This window comes from Marmota marmota, unplaced genomic scaffold (genome assembly GCF_001458135.2).
Source record: "Marmota marmota marmota unplaced genomic scaffold, marMar, whole genome shotgun sequence".
Classification (NCBI taxonomy): domain Eukaryota; kingdom Metazoa; phylum Chordata; class Mammalia; order Rodentia; family Sciuridae; genus Marmota; species Marmota marmota.
The window spans coordinates 38,722,783-38,743,057 of NW_025999968.1; the positions used below are offsets into that span (position 1 = coordinate 38,722,783).

The 20,275-nt window shown below is 34.4% G+C and overlaps 1 non-coding gene across 1 annotated transcript; it reads right to left on the minus strand.

Moving 5' to 3' along the window:
- Positions 1 to 1,797: 1,797 nt before the first annotated feature.
- Positions 1,798 to 1,906, minus strand: LOC125617041. The gene has a single exon (XR_007347896.1). It is a non-coding gene; the product is annotated as a U6 spliceosomal RNA (small nuclear RNA).
- Between the last annotated feature and the right edge of the window lie 18,369 nt (positions 1,907 to 20,275).

Below are 20,275 nucleotides of genomic sequence, written 5' to 3' on the forward strand. Positions count from 1 at the left end.
TAACATGTTTTCACTTTCTGCTCATCTAAGACTCAGTTGATCTCAAAGACAGTCCTCTTGGCTCTTGTTCTTGGCTGGACTCTGTTATTTTATGTGGCTATTACATATTTGACCACACTTTGCCTCTAATTAAGCCTCTAATTTCTTTTTCTTGATTGAACTTGTTACCATTCTACCTTCCTAAGGCTTTTTCTGGGGCCCAGGTAGATGTAGCCACCTGACAGCTGCAGCAATGACTTGAATGGATGGAGTCTGTTTACAATGTAGGGACCATGCATCATTCCAAGGATGATCAAAAACAGGATTCCAGTTTAGCTCTGGCCTTACAAAAGATTCTCCCTTGAGGAACGCATACTTGCCCCTTAAAAACAGCTTCCTAGGACCAGACCTGAGCTTTTACCACTTCTATGCAAGACAGGCAGCCTATGTTTTTACTTTCCCCCATGTGTGCCTTTTCTCCATTCTGGTGCATTTTACTTCTTTTCTTTACTTCTATCTGAATCAAACTAATACTTTCCACCCATTGCAGCTTTTCCAACCTTATGTGCCATTACCTCCAGGTTAGAGAGATCTTCTTCATTGTGCTGTAAAGTGTCTACTTAAATGGACTTAGCAAAGCCCTCCACAGCCATTCACAAGAAGGCTTTCCATGCCAGCCCTTCATGAGCTATGCCCTCTCTTCCTTCCAAACTCTTGTTCTAATCTTTGTAAAAACTTTAAAAATTATGTAAGTTCCCCTCTCCCTATCTCTCATCTCCATATTTGCTTCCTTTATATCTGTGTTTTCTGTTTTACCAAGATCTTTAAAGGACAGCACCCAGACTGCATTCTTTATATATTTATACAAACAACAGAAGATGTTGAACTGGGTCCTCTTCACCCACCTGTCTTCTTAATTCCTGAGCTTAAGATTTTTACCTGTGCATTATGAGTCCTTGCTCAGCTTCCACTTTTCATTAGTGACCAAGCTCACTGACTGTGTAGTTTTTATCTGTTTGCTTCCTTCTTGTTTCTGTTTCCTTCATTTTTTGCTTTAATTTTTTTAAGTGACCTCATTGAATTCCCTACTTGTTCACCCATTTGTCCACCCACATTCTGGACTGCAGTAAGATACTTTCTGGCTCTCCTGCTGTTGCCTCAATCCTTTGGGACCCATCCAGACAGGGAGGGTCTCAGACATGAGTTATTTTAGATGGTCTGGGAAAATCTAATTAAGGGACACAATAGTAGATGCTGTGGGAGGGCATTTGTCGCTGATTGAAAAAGATGACTCTTGCCATATGCTCTCAAAGCAGAAACAAAGGCTTACTGCATACATGAACATGGTTTTATATATGTATTTTAAAACCTTTCCTCTGGGTCTGCATAACAGGACAGAAGTAAAGAAACAGAGTAGTGAAGAAATTTGAAAAGAATTTTATTTGGAAAGAATCCTTCTAAGTACTGTTTAGCTAGACTTTGGAGACTAAATACCCTCAAACAAGATGAGCGCTTCAAGATTTGTGATAAAAAGATTGATGTGGTTGATAATATATCTAAGCTGTAACAGCTACTTCTCCTTTTGATTAATGTTTTCCTTTTGTTAAAAATACATTTAAGTGTTTTTTTAATTTTAGAAATAAAAGCAAAAGAAGCAAAAATCTATGATTCTATCATACAAAAATGGCAGTTGCTATCAACATTTTGATACTTGATTTTTGTATTTTGTTTGTTTTTTTTACAAAATCATACTCATACATTGTCTGGAGTCATACATTGTCTGGAATTGGGATTTGTTGTTTGTTTATTTGTTGATATATATATATAGAATGCTTCACCAATTTGCATGTTATCCTTGCACAGGGGCCACAATAATGTTTTCTGTATCATTCTAATTTTAGTATATATGCTGTGGAAACTGAAGTTTTTTTCTTCCTGTTTTTACTTACTTAAAGTTCACATCTCATGACTCTTAAATAATCACTACATGGATAAAATATAATAGAGCACAAGAATTGGTCTATTCCATTTCCAGTTTTGTGGGCAGTTACAATGAAAGAATTCTTGATATAACATTCCTGGGAATCGCTCCCCCTCTCTGGGTCTCTGGGTAAGTGTCTTTCTCTCTGAAAGGGCTTTTCTCCCATATGTTATCATATTGGACTCTCAGAATAAACTCAGATAAATGTTCAAATGTCACCACACCAGAGACATTTTCCTGAGCATCTATCTAGTATGTCATATCCCCTCGTTCTGAATTGTTTGTTTTCTTAATGGTCAATCGAATTTCTTCCTCTTAGAATCTAAGATAAACGAGGCAGCAATTTCCATCTGTTTTGTTAAATACTTTATCCTCAGTGTCTTAAATAGTGCCTGTCACATATTAAGTGATACATACTTGTTCAATGAATAGATAAATAAAAACCACAAAAATTTTAGAACACATAAATGAATTGCTTCCTGGAAATCTTGTTTCAATTTATATACTTTTTTTTTTTTTTTTTTTGCACACAAGATTGAACCCAGTGTTGTTCAGCTATTAAGCGACAAACCCAGGTCTTTTTCTATTTTATTTTGAGACAGAGTGTCACTGAGTTATTTAGGACCTCAATAAGTTGGTGAGGTTGGCCTCAAACTTAGGAACCTCCTGTCTCAGACTCTCTAGTCCATGGGATTACAAGGTGTGACACCAGGTCCAGCTTAATTTATATACTCCTAACTGATGTATGCTATTATCACAGAAGAGCCCACTTTGGATATTAAAGATATAAAATAAGAGGAAAAAGTTTTGGTTCATTTCTTCTTTGAATCATCTGTACCCCTTCATTATCCATGTTTTATTAAAGTACACAAAAGCTTGTCTGAATTAACTGTGTTGGATGGAATTTTTCATATTTTTTATAAATAATTTCTCTTTTACAATAGGCATTCAGATTTCTCTTGTGCTTTGTGACATCTTAAATTTTAAAAATGTGTTAAATCAAATATTTTAATATTTTTTCCATTGAGATCACCTATATTGTTGTCATAGATTATAAAAATTTCTAATTTTTTGTCATTCATTTTACTATTATAATTTTTAAAGTACTCTTTCTCATTCTTACATTATTTTTTCTTTATCCACTGTAATCCTCGTTCTTTTATTTTTAAAGTAAGTCATTCCATTTCATAGTCTTGTTTTATTTTAATCCCTTACCTTCTTCTTTTCCTGTAAAACAGGGTTTTTATTTATTTATTAATTTTATTTAAAATGCCTGTTTTCGCCTATTTTAATAGATGATACATTTACAGCTCTCATTTTTTTAAAAAAAATTTACTTTTACTTTATTATTTATTTTTATGTGGTACTGAGGATCAAACCCAGTGACTTATGGGTGCTGGGAAAGCACTTTACTACTGAGCTAGCCCTACTACTCTCCTTTTGATAATATTCTTATCCCATATTTTTCTACAATCCCTCATTTTATATTTGTTTTTCTATTTGCTCAAATCTCTGGATTAGCCTAATCAGTCCAATGTCATGTTCACAGCCAGATAGCACTTTGTGTTTCCTTACTATTCTCTTCTTGCTGGTCACATCCCCTCACATTGTTCCTGCTAGGTAATGTTTGTGTGCAGACTGCCCAGCTAGACTGGGAGCATGCAAACAGTTTAATTTTCCTCCCTAAAGTAAGGTAGTCTTCTTAATTCCTAACCTTGTTTCACAAGCCTGAAAAAGCTAAAGCTCCTAATATGTGCCTCTGCTACCTTATACATTGTTTTTCTAATTTTAGGGAATACAATGTGCTGCATGACATCTCTCCCTGTTTTCAGGTACTAATAACCAAGTAGAATGAGATGGTGATAATAAAGGCACCTTCTATAGCTACACAATATAACTATGGCAATTCAGACTTTTCTTAGAACAGGTCCATCAATCTGTATGTAGTTAGTAAAGGAATATTAAAATACTTTTTTAGCTTCCAGGTTGACAGCACTATCCTATCCACAGTGTAGGCTACCTGTTGCTTTTCTTAGTCAACATCATTAGGTTGAACAGTGATAAATAGATTGCCCCTATTAATATTCATTTTAAAGATTATTGAAGATTGTATTTAAAAAAATATTATTAAGATCAAATTAAGTCTGTGGATTACTAAACATGTCTTGGAAAAACAGATGACTTTCTGCTTTGTTTTGTTTTATTCAATATTAGGGATCAAACCAGGGCTTCAAACATGCTAAGTAAGAGCTTTATCACTGAGCAGTACCCCTAGTTTGACAGCAATATTTTTCAAGCCTTTTATTTGAGTTTGTTTCTTCCTCTATCTAAAAGTGATTCTTGGCTAGACTCAGTGGCACATACCTGTAAGCTCAGCAGCTTGGGAGGCTGAGGCAGGGGGATTGTAAGTCTGAGGCCAGTTTTGACAACTTATGGAGACTGTCTCAAAAAAAAAAAATTACTTGTGGATGTAACTCAGAAGCAGAGAAGAACACCTTTGGGTTCAGTCCCCAGTACCATAAACCAAACCAAACCAAACCAAAACAAAGTGACTCTCTTTCAAAGCATTGCAGATGATTAAGGACAAATGTATGTATATATTATATAATTAGAATAGAAAATATCAATATGACATAAATAGCCAATTTTTTGTTATTATATAATCCTTAGAAATTATGTTTATAATTTCATAGATGCATGTTGCTTCCTGTCCCCTGGAATCACTTTTTAATTGAAATTAATTTTTAATTTTTCCTATTTATTCTAATTTGGCATCTCTAAATACAAGTGATAGGGTTTTGGTGGCAAAATTATCTAGGCTATTGAGATATTTTTCAAATTAGATTAATTTAGCAGAAAATTATATGCAACGTTTGAGTAAATCATGACAGCATCTAAAGTAGCAGCCCTTTCCCCATAAAAATGATGATGGAAACTCAGGTGAGTCAAATTGACAAACTGATTTTCAGCAGCATCCTGGTGGTGATCATTTCAATGTGAGGCACCAGACTATTCCAAAGGGAGTTATTTTCATAATCTATGTGTAATTCAGGAATGTCTGTGGCCATAAAAATACATTATAGACTAGGAAGTCACTGAAAGCCTTTCAAGTGCTGGTGCATGTTTTGTTTCATGTAGCTTTTAGTGGCCTTTCTGCATTTATCAGAAAGTTCTTTGTTTTGTGCCTGCAGAAGCTCTGTTACAATGTAGGCCAAATCCTGCCAGATGCTGAACATGTATGATTGCACACCTCTACTGTGGAAGGCCGGGGGCCTGGTTTACTCTTGGTTGTTCATCTTGAATGAAAGAAACAGAAAAACAAGTGTGTTCTTGGTGACATATGAAAATGCAACTTAAAATTACTGGATGACACTGAAATGTAGACATTTCTGAAGACGTATTATCCTTTTAGCAGTAATTAAATTTCTTGATTTTCTACATATCTGTTAGCTAAAGAGCCCAAAGTGTTTTTCAATGATGCCTGTTTTCAATATCTGAAAGTCTTAATTGAATCACTAAAAAATGTCAAATAATTATTATTCTTTATTTTAAATTTTATTTAGAAGTGGCTTCCATGTGTTTATTCCAAGCCTCTCAATGACTCCCTACTATAGATTGGAGAAAATGGAAACCTTATTTGTTCCCCAACCCCTGCTAGAAACTGCTTTTAACATTTATTATGACATTCTCTATTATTGCCATTTTCAAAACTGACATTAACACCCAAATTATTTTGATTTGGTCACTATTTTCTATCACTTGGCTTGTTCATTTTTGGATTTTTTTTGGTTCATCTATTTTATTTATGTCAAATAATGCCTGATTTGAGGATAATTCAATTTGCTAAGTAAAGGCTAATGAGATGGAAATTCCAAGTTCAGCATCCATATGGAAGCTAGCCATTCCTGCATAGTACAGAATCAGACGATTGCCTTGGACAGCTTGTGGTATCACCCAACAAATGGGAGAAAATGTGAATATGGCAAATCCATCTGAGTGATGGCCATTTGGGGGTGGGAAAATTGTCTAATCCAATCATTAGTAAAGCATATGCTTCTTAATTGGGTTTTATTATTCAGAAGAATGGATTTGATTTGAAGTAAAATTACCTGATTTTTTTGGTCATAGATTAATTGAAAATAATGGTGGCTATTATTTTTAAAGCATTTTGAGGAACATGAAAACTTAATGTATAATATTTTAAGGGGAATTGTGATAATAAGATAGCATGTGATCTTTAAAGAGTTTAACATAGCTATCCCTAACTATTCCTATACTTTAAAAATGATTTCCCAAAGCAATGTCATTTTTAGTTCCTTAGGCATAGATAACTTTGTTTATAAGTGATCAACTTTGCAGTTAAATATTATAAATGAATATTCTTTAAAAAAACTTTAGAACCCAAGTGATATTATATGTATTATATATATAATCATATCATATACAAATATATTTGTTAGTCTGTCAATTCTATATTTTCTAGTTGATATTGAATACAAAGAAATGCTTTGCTGCTTTGTTGTAAATATTCTTTGATCCAACATGGGAAATATCATTCTGGATTTTTAAGAGAAAAAATAGAAGTCAGTGAGTTAAATAATAACTACTATTAAAAGATACTTGGAATTTTACCTTTGGTACTTTTCATATCTTTAGCACATTTTCTATTAAAAATGTTTCTGGAGTTCAGTGTGCTTGGTTTTGGTTCTCTAAGCTGTAGTAAGTAGCCTTGGGACCCCTGAAGGCACACCCCACACACTTATGCTGTGTGACCTAAGGTCACAAGTAATGGCTGCAAGCTAATTGATTGAGAAAGGCTTGTCTGGCAGGGCCTCTTTGCGTCCTCCCTGTACATTCCTAAGTTCTGTGAAAGAGGCACTAGCAGCTCAGCCTAGCAAGGAAGGAAAAAAGAGAGGAAGTCTCTGCGTTCTGATTACACCCTGAATTCCCTTGTAGTGAGCTTGCTTCTCTCCACCCACTTCTTACTGAGAACTCCTTAACTTGACGGTGAACAACTTAAAACTTGATCCTGCAGGAGTTACCTGAAAGTGATTTTGAGTATTCATTGAACTGAAAGAACAAATCACCTACTTCAGGCGGTGGGAAGCATATGGAAATTATATTAGAACTTCAGCAAAGTGCACAGCTGCATAATACAGAAGCCGGCACTCAGATTGACAGGCAAATAAGCCAGCTTGTGGAAGGGGCCTCTGGGTGGCAGCTCTGGGCTTTTGGGTGTTGGACAACTATAGGCAAAACTGAAATGGAACAGGGGCAGAAAATAGCACACTTTTACTCTACGCAACTGTTGCTTTCGCATGGTGAGTGCAGATTTAAGATATTACTTAAAATATACTTTCTGTGTTGTCAAACAAGTTAAATTTGTTGTGCTTTGAGGGAAATTACAGCAGTAGCACTACTTAGGAAGTTCTTAGGTGATATGGCTTTGTTTCTGCTTGATTTCACATGAAACTTGGCGATAGGAACAGAGAAGTATGGTGTTTGTATTGTACTCTGTCATTTTTCTTAAAATTGTCCTTTTGTTTAAGTCATGCTTCTCTTCAACCTGAATCAATATTGTTTTAGGCAAATCATGTGTGGAGTAGATGAGGAAGGAACACCAGTGTGACAGAATATTTGTAAACATTTCATTTAGTCCGACTTTGTGTCACTTGTCCACGGCTTCATGTTTTGCTGCCTTATCTCAGGAATATACAGCACAGAGCGTATGAAAAGAGCTTTGTGTGAGAATTCCTGGCCAGTGAAAGGGTCAGGGCCTGTGTGTTATCTGCCTGCCAGCAAGACTCACTGGTGTGCCCTCTTATTTTTAACATAAAATAGGAGAAAAAAAATGCATCTTTACATATTAAAAATAAGTGTGTTTTGATTCCAACACTTCCCTTCTTGTGGTTTATGTGTATTATTCCTGGCAAAGGATTGTTTAAATTTCTTTGGGGCAGCAGCATGCAAGCTTCTTTTGTTTCTTTTTGTCTTGTTTGCTCACATTTCATTGTAGAAACTTTGCACATATCTAGAAAAAAGAAATCACATTGAAATAATACTTCAGTCATTTTAATTTCAGTGCAAATATTTTGCAAGTTAGTAAGCTCATGTTTTCTGGTAAAAAAATAATACTTCAGAGAGTAAATTGTGCTAAATTCCTATTTTAATCGTATTTAGAATCCTATTTTAAATGTGCTTCTTGTTAAAAAATAAAAGAGTCTACAGGGAGTATTCCTAGAAATATTAGTAGAAGACAAATGTTTTTCTTTACAAAACTGCAAATTCAGCATTGCAATTTTAATAAGTGCTAAAATATTATTGCTGTGATTGACTTTTGTTTAAAAAGTTTTATTAACAAGGGGACTGCATTAGATGTTACCAAATGAAATGAAATGAAAAAAAAATGTGTCTTTCATACCACTGATTTGATAAAACACAGAGATTTAAGTTTTTACTGTTTGTTTCATATTCATTTAAACTTTGGAAGAGCAACTGTGTAATACAACTTTTGTATACTTATTTCAGAAGTAAAGTTCACTAGAGAAGCCTTGTTATATTTTTAGATTTATAACTTTTGTTTGCTAAAGTTAATTCATAAACTGAAAGTTTCTTGGAGTAATTGTGCAGCTATAAAACAAAATAAAGGGAGGAAAATGTTTAAGGAAGAGTGAATGTAATTTCAGTTATAAGGTAATTTTGAAGGAATACTTAGCTCTTTTGTAAAATTATGGAAACCTATCTGTTGGCAGAACTAAGTCATAGTCTTGACTTTTCTACAGAAACTATGTATAAGAAAGATATTTTAGAACTATTTCTGATTTGATTCATGCTTCCTTCAACAATTGTAAAATGTGACTGACAAAGCTTTGTCTAGAAGAACAAGTTCATTATGTCCTCGTCACCTGTTAACATTCATTCTTTCTTACCCACAGTCACAGTGTCTAGTTGTTTATTAGTGTTGCAGAGAGGTGAAAACGTTTATTTTTAAGAGAGAAGCTGTTCATTTATATGCACCTTTTGAACTTTTAAAAATGCTGTTCTTCTCAAAATCCAAGTGTTTTTAATAAGGTCTTTTGTTAGAATCTTAATGCGAATGGTCAAGAAAGGACATATAATTGTTTTGTCTTTCTTTTAATGTATCTCCATAAAAGAAATATTAAGGTGCAGCTGAGGATTTGACAGGCTCTGCTAAGACATCAGTCTATGAAAATCAAGATTGCAAAACAACAACAACAACGACAAAAAAAAAAAAGAAAAAGTTTACCCCTTACCTAGCTAGAGACCTGAAATTAAAGGGAACTTTATTATTTTTCTTGGCTATAAAGTCCAACCTCAACTCAGGAAGTTACTGTGTGATGGGAGGAGCTACAAGAGTGAAGTTCTCTCTAATTGAATTACCAGAATTGTGACAAACAGTAGATCTGCTTCTCAGTGTTCCTAATATTTAATCTTTTTTAAAAAAATTATTTATTTGTTCTAATTTGTTTTACGTGACTACTGAATGTATTTCAATTCATAGTACACAGATGGAGGACAACTGTTCATTTTTCTGATTGTAGACAAAATAGAGTTACTCCATTCCTGTCTTCATGAACCTAGGGTAATGATGTCCATCTCATTCCATCATCTTTCCTACCCCCATGCCTAACATTTAATTTTAAACTTCCATCTTCTATCTTTGCTGTTTGTGTTTACTTGTTGGTTGGTTACTAAGATGAAGGCTGCTTTTAAAAACTGAAATCAACCACAGTGATTTTAAGAAGGTATATGTCTTTTTATGTAAGGCTAATTTCCCACAGGTGTTTGTGCATTTGATTAACAGGAAACAGTAGATATGTGTTCACAAATTTATATATAGTGACCTTTTATTTACATATAAGCATACATATTCACATGCACTCATAAACACATATCCTTATTTATACCTCTAATATCTTGAAGCAATATCCTTCCTTCTTAGCCCCATAATTACTTTTAAAGACCTATATAGAGTAAATAAAGCTAAAGGAAAAGGATCTTTGACTAGAATTCTAAATAAAATGAGGGGGAAAATATGCTTCTCCAATGATGTGAAGAATAGTACCAAGCCCTTGCTACAGAAGTAATATCTATCATGGATGCCAAGTCATTGCCTTTCAAATGTATTTGCACCCATGTTGGAGCAAATTGTCCATCTTGTGTCCACCAGAGTGGTGTATGTGTAGGTGTGCAGGCACTTATACACACACAAATGAGTTCACATGCAAAGTGACAGAGTAGCCTGAACTTATGCTAAGCCTAGGAAACTGTGTTACCGATTTCTTAATTCTAGAGGTCACTAAATCCCAGGTTCTGTGTGTACACTTGTAGCAATAGACATCTGTTGCTATAAACTTGTGACTGCTCTGTTATTTCCATGCAATTGTATCTCTGTTTCAATGGCATTGATCAATTTATTTTAAAGATGATTTATTCCCTCAGAAAATAGAGCAGAATCTATAGGATTAAACTCTACCTTCCTGAATTATACATCCTCAAAAGACTTCCTTAGAGAGCAGCAGTGTTAATTATTTTCCTTACTGGGAAGAAAGCATAGAGTTTGCTCATCTTCCATGACACTTTGATCCTAGAACTTGTATCTTTCTTAAATTGTAGAAAACCCAAGAATTTTCTTTTCAATCATTCCTTCTTTTAACATTGGCTCTAATCTCTTGTCCTGGAACTCCCCAGTAGATGTTATGTTAAAGTTTCACAATGTATCACACATATTCCCTATTATTATTAGTAGTATTATTATTTTGGTATCAGGGATTGAACTCATGGGCACTCAACCACTGACCCACATCCCCAGCCTTTTTTTGTATTTGATTTAGAGACAGGCTTTCATTGAGTTGTTTAGCACCTCAGTTTTGCTAAGGTTGGCTTTGAACTCCCAATCCTCCTGCCTCAGCCTCCTGAGCTGCTGGGATTACAGGCATGTACCACCATGCCCAGCTCTTTCATACTATCATATACATCTACTTACATTGCACTTTTGGTGAATTACTCAAAGATATCTTCCAATTTACTAAGGCCTTTTTTTTGACAATATCCATTCTAGAATTTATATTTTTAACTATATTTTCACTTTTCTAGAATTTTGATTCTTTTCTCATAACCATTTTTGTTTCATTTCTACTTTTTTCCTCATGCTATATAGGTGATTTCTTATTTTGTTTCCTTGAGGATCCTAACATACTTATTTTGAGGTCATTATAAAATTTCTCTGTGACATTAATGTCATCTGGAAAATGTCATTGAATCTTCTAATTTTTTTGTGATCCTTTTATAGTATTCTGTCATGTCTTGGGATTTTGGTTTCCTGGCTCATCTTGAGTGAAAGGAATTTTAAAACTTCTTAATCTTTTGTTGCTAGTCCCTATATCCAGTCTTGTAGTCTTAGAATTGGCCTTGACCCTCTCTGTTCCAAGTCCAGACTCTCTGATAATGAGGCTGTGAGAGATCTAGTCAAAAGTCAAAAGGCAGTTTGACTCAGGTTCTGGGTGTGAAATTATGGCTTCGGGGTCTGGCCTCCTTATGAAAGCAACCCCAGGTAAATCATGACTCTGGCAGATGGAGGTTATACTCAGCTTCCTGTTATTTTACCCTCAGATTTTAATCGGTAAAGCTGGCCCTGGTTATTAGTACCTGTGGGACAATTGTGGTAGGTATCCCAGTGACCTTGAAGATAAGAGTTGCTTCCTTCTCACTTCAAAGAGCAGCTGGCATGGTGCACTTCATTTTGTGTTTATGTTCTATCTCTGAACTTTTATCTTGTTTTGAGCATCATCTTTCTTTAACATTATCCCTTTAAAAATATATCTATTATTACAATATGTTGGAAGCAAAGTATCGGACTCAAGCTGTATTTTTGCAGTGCCACCTTAACAAGAGTTCCTGAAACCATGTAGTTTGGAATCAAAAAACATGGCTTCAAATTCTGACTCACTTATGACTGTGTCACCTTAAATCAAAGTCTTCCATTTCCTAGAAGCATTATTTCTTCCCATGAAACATATTGATAGCAATGCTTATTTCCAAGGGCTGTTGGAAGCATTGATGGGGGCAATGTGTGGAAAGTATTTAATCTTGTGCTTAAACATAATAGGTGTGCACATTTTAGGGGTAGGTGAAAAATAACAAAAAATCCAAACTAGATGCTCCCAATCATTTTTTTAATAAAAGCAATTGGAGAATCAAATAAACTTGCCTCTTGTATTCTGTATGAATGCAAGGTTGTCATATTTTAATATCTAAATCAAATTTCTAAAGATGAAAGTCCAGTGCACTAGTTCACATGTCTAACAGGTGGGCTAGTGTTGCTATACTATCATGTACCTTAACAAGAATAAATGAACATAATTCAGACAATCTCAGTAAAACAAGAATTCTTCCAAATGACCTTTTAGGCATAGTTTTTTTAAAAAAAAATATATCTGACTTAATATGGGTAGAAGAGTAGAAAAGAAAAGTGTCACAAAAACATGCTTTTTTTCTTGATTCACAATAATGTATATCAAGCAGGGATGGATTTCTGTAATGGTCAGGGGTCTTTTGTGTTTCAGATGCTCTTGTTTTGTAGCTTTGTAGATAATTTATAATCTTTTAAAAACGTCTGTTTTGATGATCCAGAGTTTAAATTTATAATGTCAACAGAGTGTATGATTGGCTGGGTGAGATGAGATTCAGAAAATTTAAAAAAAAATTAGAAGAAAGAAAGATGAGGATGAAGATTTAGAAGCAGCTGTAGTAAATTGAATATAATCAGAATTTGAAAACGAAGTTTCTAAGAACTTATTGTCAATATGACCCTGAGTAGAACATTTATAAAATAAATATTTTATTTTTTTTTACACTGTTGGGCTTCATTCTACCACATTGTCTCTTTATTTCTTTTTGTAAATTTGTCTTCTGCTCATTCCTTAAATATTCCTTAAATATTCAATGCTCCTTCTAAGACTGCCTTTTCTTCTATCTTCTCTCCTTTGTCATCTCATTCATCATAACCTCAGATATCATGATAAGCCAATCTGTAGCCTGTTGCTGGCTCCCAAAATTTAAATCCACATATCCAGTTACCACAGGCACTTCAGAGACAACGTGTCCAAATCCACGCTACCATCTCCTGGCAAGAGGAGGTATCTGGGTCCATCATCTACCTGGTTTCACAAAACAGAAACAGAGTGTGGAGTTTGTCTTCTATTTTTTTGATCCTGAACATGTACACTTTGTGAAAGATTCATTCCATGATTAACCATTTCTATTTCTAATCACTTCTCTGATCAGTTCCGTACATTTCTTGTCATGTGACTGAGAAAGTGGTATCTCTGCTTCAGGGTTGTATTACTTGAGGTCATGGAAGCTGAGGTGTGCATCCAACACCATCTGTCAGCAGTTGAGGGTTACTCTGTGGCCATTAATGCCCGAGTCCCAGCCCACCTTCAGGCAGCCCAAGCTTGTTGGTGGCTAGAGAACACCCTCAGGCAGGGTGGCAGGTGCTTGCAGTAAAACACACGCAATGTGCGAGGGAAATGTGAGTAGCAAGGGCGTATGAGAACACCAAGAGCATCTGCAGTTGGTGCCAAGAGAAATTTAAGTTGTTTCCAGGTGTTTGCTATTTCAAACAGTGTTGCAAAGAACACAATGGTTTATGTCTCCTTATGGACATGTATTGAATTTTTCTTACAGTCTAAACGAAAAAGTGGAATTTCTGTGTTATTGAGGTATGTGTGGTCTCAATTTTACCACTCTCCAAGTCACTCTCCAAAATACTGAAATTACTCTCCAAGGGTGCTGCTGTACAAATTCTGTTTCCATCAGCAGTTACTAGAATACCCTTTTGCCCACATCCTTTCCAAACTTCAGTATTGCTCAATGTGTTAACTTTTATCTATTGGATAAAATAGCTTTTTAAAGTTTTTGAAATTGGCATATTTTAATTGTTAATGAACCCAAAAAGACTTCTAATGAATCTCTGAAATTAAGTGAGCCAAGGATCCTTTAGTTGCGTAGAGAATATAGTACTCGATTCATTTTTCTAATGGGAACACATCTTTATTTATTAAACATGCAAGTATCCTCTTCAGTTAATTGCTTCCTTATACCTTTGCCAATTTTCCTATTAGGTTGTTTATCGTTTTCTCACTGGCGTTTTGGCATTTGCTATATATTCTGGATGTAAATGCTTCATCTGTTACATATGTTTCAAATAATTTATCTCAGGCGATCCCTTAAATATTCCTTAAATAGCCAATGCTTTTAAAATGTTTGCTGTATTTTTCTTTTAAAGAAGGTTTTTAAAATTTTAATTATTTTTTAAAATGGAATTTTCATAATGTTTAAGTCATAAATACAGAAATGGGCAGAGTAAAAATTTCTCTCCCGTCCTTGTTTGTCATCCCATTCACTCCCTTGACCACAAGCACCTATTCAGGGTGTATTTTTTGATGATTAAGCAAATAAAAACATAGATCTTACAATACCCTCATTTTAAACACTGTTTTAAATCTTAAAATATTTAAAGGTGCACAAGGAACTGTGCTACATACCACAAGGGATGAATACATGAACATGGAACAGAGCCTAACCACTAATGCTTTTTCTCATATCTGATGTTGAGTTATAAGATGCTATGGGAATTCAGAGGAGATATATTTCTTTTTAAGTGAAACAATTAACAACCCTTGAGAATAATGCATTAAGGAAATACAGTTTATTCTATGCCATAGTTTTTTTAAATATCTATATTTTAAATATTGAGTTTTCCATACATTGATGACAACTTAGCAAACTCAAAATTGAAGAAACTGCACATTAAGAGCCTGCTGTATGTTGTGCACCTTGGGAATAGGTATTGGGGATGTAAAAGTGAACAAGTCAGGTCATCTCCAATTTTTCATGCGGTGGAAGGTGAAAATTAAACAGCAGTGAACACACAGTGGGTTCAGTCTGACAGTAAAAGAGCATCAGTGAAGCTATAGCCAATGGCCTGGGTACTTAAGTTTCAGGGGGAGGCATGTTCCAGGTGTGGAAAGATAGCCAGATGAGCCTGGGGAATGCTTCAGGCAGTAGAAAGGGCATGTAAAATGTTGTGAAACTGAACATGGTAAGGTTGAGAACCTGCAAAAAGTTCAAATTGGATGGAGCACCAAGTACTTGGTGTGGCAAATGACTGAGAAAAAGCTGTGGAGTTCGGTCCTGGCTCATTCCTGAGAAAGCCTGGTTTGGATTCTCAGGACAGAGGGGCTCTACTTAAAGTATTAAATGAGACTCTTAGCTGGTCAGATTTTGTCTTTATTCAGAAATAAAATTATACTGACGCATGAATAGTAGTTTACTAGGTGCTACCCCTCAAAAATTTCTTAGTCTGTGTACCATTGCTTTTCTTAGAGGGTTCAAAAAAAAGAGTATTCAGGGTTGTCTGTAAACTACCGGTGTGTATATGCAATATTTTGAGGACAGAGTTTTAAACATTTGTTGATTGAAAGGTTCAAGAATCACTAAATTAAAAACAGGAGTTGACCAGGAAAGAACCCTTGAGAAAATTAACATTTAAGGAGCAGGTAGAGGAAGACAAACGGTTCCAAACAAGATAGAGAAAAAGTGGTTAGGCAGAGAGATTCATGGAAGCCACATGTGTGAAAGGCTTAGTTGCCATAAGGAAAAGATTCCAAGATTAAATCCCTTAAATAGAATAGTGTTTTATTTCTCTCATGTAACAGGCCAGGCTGTCTGTGCACTAATGATGCTAATAGGAACATTATATTCATCAATGTTACTTAAAAACCCAGGTTCTCTCTACATTGTTGCTCTATCACCCCTTCATATGTTGCCTTTTGGGGTGCAAGCATTGCTGAGTTCACACATGAAGAGAAAAGGAGAGAAATTTCAGAAATAATAGTCTGTCTTTAAGTTGAAGACAATCTAGAAATGTCTAATAGAAATTCCATGTATAATTTGCAGGCTGTCTTCAACTTAAAAATAGGCTCTGTATCTGAAATTTGGCTCATTTTCTTTCCTATATATTTATGTTTAGTTACATAACCACAGTTGGTGCTGAAAGAAACTGGTAAATGTGGTTTCTAGATGGGAAGCCTTGCAATTTGGAAGGGGGAGAATATGTGAACAGCCAGCAATTGCCAAACCAACTTTTTACATTAAAAAAAAAAAATGAGTGACCAGATAGGTTTCATATATTCACTTCACAAATATTTATTGAGCAGCTACAATATTTAGTCAGTATTCTATGTGAAAGGGATATAGACATTTTTAAAAAAAACTATCAGCAAAAACTTATAATCTGGACAAAAGAGATAAGCACTACAAAAGTTATCAAACAAATGTGTGATTCTATATTAAGAAGTAATGAGCACCAAAAAGAACAATGAATAATAGAGAATGTGATTTCAGATAGAAGAGTCAGAGAAGTTCTATTTTTTTATGATTAAAAAAAACTGCAGAGGGGTGGGAGGGAAAGGGAGGAAGAAAGGGAATTGCATGAATGGTGGAAGGAGACCCTCATTATTATACAAAATATATGTAGAAGATGTGAGGTAAAAAAAAGAATAGCACTACCTTAGATTGGGTAGAGAGAAGTGATGGGAGGGGAGGGGAGGGATTGGGGAGATAGGAAGGATAGTAGAATGAAACAGACATTATTATTACTGTGTGTATATATGTGAATGCATGACCAATGTGATTCTGCAACCTGTATACTCAGAAAAACAAGATATCATATCCCATGTGATTCAAATGTATGATATGTCAAGGTCAGTGTACTGTCATGTGTAACTAATTAAAACAAATAAAAAAATAAAAAGAACATGATATATTGAATACAACAAATTTAAAAATAAAAAAAAAACTGCAAAGAATCATTTTAAAGACAAAATAATGCAATCTCCCTCTTTGGGGAAGAATTGCAGTTGAGCTATAAGTCTAGAATATTGGACAAGGGAAGATGCTCATTAGGAGGAGTTTCAGAGTTTAAGTCAAAGGAGAGTTATTTTTTAACAAGGTTAAGGCCATGCTTTTGGCTTACGTGAAAAAAAAAAAAAAACAATGCATGAGGGGATGAAGTTCTGAGGTGCTCTTGCTGGAAGGGAACAATGGATACAGTTGTAGATGGCTCTTTTATGACTTTATTATTTCCTAAGTAAGAAGTTAGGAAAGCACCTAAGTAAGTTTTGTGTGGGTTAGAACCGGTTCTTGTTGAAAATTATAAAGGTGTGGAGTTTTTGTGGAAAACCTCCAGCAAATATGAGACACCCAAATCTAGGAAAAAAGAAGGGTATCATAGAATTGCTCCTATGCCTGGGCTCTCTGGGTGTGTGCAGTGGAAGGGTACCTGTATTAAATAAGAGAAGGTGGGAACGAGGTGATGCCACATAGTGCCTGTTCCATACAGCAAAGACATGGCCCTTTGGAAGAGAAATGACTAGGGAACCACATACCCCAGTTCCAGATGTTGACTGGTCAGTTTGTAGGTGGTTGATAAATGTTTAAGCCAGTATCAAAAAAATTAAGTTTTTGGAGATATTTCTTCAATTTGATGTTTAAAAAAAATTTTTTTTGTTTGCTTTCCAGTGCTGGAGTTTAAACCCAGAGAGGGCCTGGTACATGCTGGACATGGGCACAACCACTAAGCCAATTCTCAGATCACCAAATTTTGATTTAGTTAACTTTCTTGTTTTCATCATGTGAGGTTGTTTTGTAGGGTTGTAAATTCATTGTCACACTTATGAAGTTAGGAAGACAGATCATAAATATATTAAGAAATTGAAATCTTACTTAATTCCTATTCTACCATTTGTGTTTTCTAACATCTTTCAGTCCCTAGTGAACTTACTAGTTTTACTTCATTTAACAACTAGGGAAATGGTTATTTCTGAAAAATATATGATTTATAAAACTATTTACAGATACAGCTCATTTAGCATCATAAATATCAGCTTTTATATTCCATTCATCCATAAATATTGCATCATAGAGCACTCAGCCTTCTTGGCATAATATATTTTTCTTGCTAATGTGATTCTAATTTTTTTCATTTTTTATTCTATTGGAATATTTGCATGTTCCCACTTTTATTCAAATCTTTTTATCAAGAATGACATCAGATGTAGGGAAAGTACAGCCAGAGTATTTTTACCTTTTGAGGATAACATCTTGACATCATGCCATTTTCGACTCTTTCAAGCCTTTTAGCTTTCATCTTTTTATATAAAATATTCATGGTTTCTAATAGTTTAATGGTTCTTGGATTACTCCAAAATATATCAAATTTAGTCCTTTGCAAGTGTTACTATTGTTTTTGCTGTTTACTCGCTTTCAAGCAAGCCCATCCTCTATTTTTAAAAACATTGTTATTTATTATTTGTTAGTTTGCTTCTTCTCTAAGGACACAAATGTGTTTTTGATTATTTGTCTGACTTTCCAGTTGTGTTAACTTGTTCTTTGGGGCTTTTTTACCTTCCTTTCTAGAATAGCTGATTTCTGCATTTAGGTTTTATACTTTGCTACTTTCAAGTGAGACTCCTGTTTTCCTTCAGCTCTTTGAAAGTCTTCTGTCATTATCTGCTGGCAGTGCTCTTTGGTGGTGCTTTGAGTTTCTCTTATATTCGCCCATGATGACAACTGTCCTCCTCTGAGCAAAAATTTTTCTCCACTTACTATAAAATATCTCTCAATAAAGAAGAGGTAAAAATTTCAAATCCTTGACACTGAATATATTGTACTTGACATCAGTCTTTTCCATGTTAAATTTTGATGTCCTATAACCAGTGATAATTGGTTTTCTCATTGTCCTTTTCTTCTCAATCAATATTTACCTGTCAGTCGGATGCAAATAAGTAAGATTAGATTTCATATGTTCTTGAAAGCAGGGTATCCCACCACAATTTAACAAGAGTTTTTGCAATCAATATTCATTTGTAGTATTTACGCACTAGAAATTACATAGGGGAAAATGTCACAGAAATTATGGCCCAAATCATATAGGTTTAGAGCACTTTAATCAACATTTCAAATTATATTCTTCTGTGGATAGGAGAATGATCAATGTTATTAACCTTTTAATCACTGCTCTATATTTGTAAACAAATTCAATTATTTATTAGATTAAAAATCGCTAGTTATAAACAAATTTAGAAAAGCAAGATTGATCTTAAAATACATTGCATACATATGTACATACATATATACATATACATACATATATCGGTATAAATATATACATGCACTATGAAATATTACATTTCTTATTTTACTAGCATGTTATTGAAATACTTCAAATTAGAAGAAGAAAAAAAGTAATTCTATGGTTTAAAAATTCTGCAAAGCACCATATAAAAAGAGGAACCAGAATATGTAAGTTGGAATTTTTATTTTAAATATTAATTATTTTTGAAAGATGAAATTTCAAAGTATTGTCTTCTTTAAGGAAAATTTGACTGTATTGACATTATTTAATGCTTTTCTAATTCATTATTTCATTTGAATAGAGAAAATTTTGCATTTATTAGTTTTGGACATTTAATTTTCCTTGACCCTTGCTAGACACCAGGATGCTCAGATAACTAAGACAGGGTTGCTGCTGTCAAGAAGTTCTAGTCTTATTTTATTCTACTTCATCTTGAATAAAGTGTCACTATTGTTTTTAATGATTCTATATCCCATTTATTTTAATTTTTTTCAATAATGACTATTAGTGACTATTAGTCACTTCTTTGAGATTAACCTATGGTTTAATTTGTTTTAGGAGGGGTAATACTACTTATTGCCTGTCAGCAATCCAAGACTTCTAATATCATTAATCACTTTTCATCCACTCTGCAGGTGCTTTGGGACCTGGAGAGAAGTATCTGACATAACAGCTGCTCTCCAGTTGCTTAAGTGGCATTAGAGAAGGTTAACTAATGGAGCTTCTTTAACCCCTCTCAGAAAAAGACAGAATGTAAAAATACTCATTCAGAATACAAAGTGTTACTAAATGAATGTTACGGAAGTGCAAAGCAAGGCAAGAACATTCTGTATATATTGATAATGAACAATGTGTGTAAGAACAAATAGTATATTTAAGAGCAAAGCTCCTGCCTGACCTTGTATACTAGGAAGGTTTGGGACATATGGATAGGCATTTAAAAGTCTAGCCAAATGGATTTAATGCTAGTGTGAAGGTCCAGAGACTGATTTCATACAGATGTAGCAAATCCCTGTGGAGTAATGATATCCAAATGGAGAAACTGAGGTCCAAACAGAAACATGGGGGTTGGATCAGCATTGGAAAAAAGATGA